The sequence below is a fragment of the Chrysoperla carnea genome (genome assembly GCF_905475395.1).
Source record: "Chrysoperla carnea chromosome X unlocalized genomic scaffold, inChrCarn1.1 SUPER_X_unloc_85, whole genome shotgun sequence".
NCBI classification, from domain to species: Eukaryota; Metazoa; Arthropoda; class Insecta; order Neuroptera; family Chrysopidae; genus Chrysoperla; species Chrysoperla carnea.
In genome coordinates, this window is record NW_025408217.1 from 15,001 (window position 1) to 17,500 (window position 2,500).

Below are 2,500 nucleotides of genomic sequence, written 5' to 3' on the forward strand. Positions count from 1 at the left end.
TCGTAATATCATGGTGTCCATAGACATGCAAAAGCGTCATACCAAGCCATATACATACCTACACCACCTTTGTTGAATGATACACGAACAGTATGAAAATTAAACAACATATTCAATATCATTTTATATTATACTAAAATAAATGTTATTCTATTAAGAAAGTGTATATTTTTAAATTTGGCATTCATTACATAGTCAAAATACAATAATAATATAGATGATACATATACGATAATTGTTATTTTTCTTTCTGTTTTTTCGTGATATCATGGTGTCCATAGAATTGCAACGACGTCATACCAAGCCATATACAACTCTACACCACCTTTGTTGAATGATACACTTAGAGTATGAAAAATAAACAAATTATACTATATCATACTATATCATATATGTAAGACTGTTGAACATAATACCACAAAATACACTATTTCATATAGATATACATTCATTCTTGTCAACATAAAAGTACGTTATAAATGATACATATACAATAAGTTTTATTCCTCTTTCTGTTATTCCGTAATATCATAGTGTCCATAGAATTGCAACGACGTCATACCAAGCCATATACAACTCTACACCACCTTTGTTGAATGATACACGGACAGTATGAAAAATAAACAACCTATTCTATACCATTTAATATCATACTAAAACATGAAACAAATGTTATTCTATTAAAAAGTGTATTATTTTATTATATTTAGTATTCATTACACAGTCAACATACATAAATGATACATATACGATAAGTGTTATTCCTCTATCTGTGCATCCGTAATATCATAGTGTCCATAGAATTGCAACAACGTCATACCAAGCCATATACAACTCTACACCACCTTTGTTGAATGATACACGGACAGTATGAAAAATAAACAACTTATACTATACCATACTATATCATATGTGTGAGACTGCTGAACGTAATACCACTAATACACTGTTATACATAGATATACATTCATCTCATTAACTTACACGCACTATCCATCATATATATTAAAGACATTACACCCGGTGCTTCAAACTCAAAATATGATAATGTTTAAAATGGCTTTAAACATCATAAACTTTACAGAATAATCAAAATTTAAAGAAAAAAATTTTAAAAAAAAAATTTTTTTCAGCTAAAAATTTTTATTTTGGGACCAAAAAAATTTTTTTTTGCTTTTATCATATTTTATTAAATGAAATTTATGCATTATAATAAATTATTCAATAAACATTAATAATTATAATAAATTATTAAAAAATTTTTGGAATTAATGCAAATTTTTAGAAAAAAATGTATATTTTTTTTTTATATACAAATCGTACATGTTATATTGCGACAGGGTACCGGTATAATACATGTGATACATATGTAGATTTTCGAAAAAATTTTTATCCTTTTAAATGGTCCTAAATACTATATAAAGGTAAAATATATAGAATTTTTCGGGATTCATTAAAAAATTTTAGGGAAAAAATTTCATTTTATTTTATATACAAATCGTACATGTTATATTGCGACAGGGTACCGGTATAATACATGTGATACATATGTAGATTTTCGAAAAAATTTTATCCTTTTAAATAGTCCTAAATACTATATAAAGGTGAAATATATAGAATTTTTCGGGATTCATTAAAAAATTTTAGGGAAAAAATTTCATTTTATTTTATATACAAATCGTACATGTTATATTGCGACAGGGTACCGGTATAATACATGTGATACATATGTAGATTTTCGAAAAAAATTTTATCCTTTTAAATAGTCCTAAATACTATATAAAGGTAAAATATATAGAATTTTTCGGGATTCATTAAAAAATTTTAGGGAAAAAATTTCATTTTATTTTATATACAAATCGTACATGTTATATTGCGACAGGGTACCGGTATAATACATGTGATACATATGTAGATTTTCGAAAAAAATTTTATCCTTTTAAATAGTCCTAAATACTATATAAAGGTAAAATATATAGAATTTTTCGGGATTCATTAAAAAATTTTAGGGAAAAAATTTCATTTTATTTTATATACAAATCGTACATGTTATATTGCGACAGGGTACCGGTATAATACATGTGATACATATGTAGATTTTCTAAAAAATTTTTATCCATTTAAATGCTTCTAAATACTGTATAATGCAAATATATATAATAATTTACAGAATTAATACAAAATTTTTATTGTACAAATTCACATTAATAGTTAATTGGTTAAAAAAAAATTTCAATACACAATGGGAATCAGGCTATTTTATTGGAACTTATTTATAATTAATTCATAATATATTTTTCTATATAAATTGATTAATTGATTTTACATTCACCGTGTAAACGTATACACCATTCAAGTAACATAAAAAAAAAAAAAAAAAAAAAAATTATTATTATATTCTAGTAATACATAATAGTTATTCGCTAAAAAATATTTAATAGACAATAAAAATCTGACTATTCTGTTGTGAACTTATAAATTATTGATTCAAAATATATTT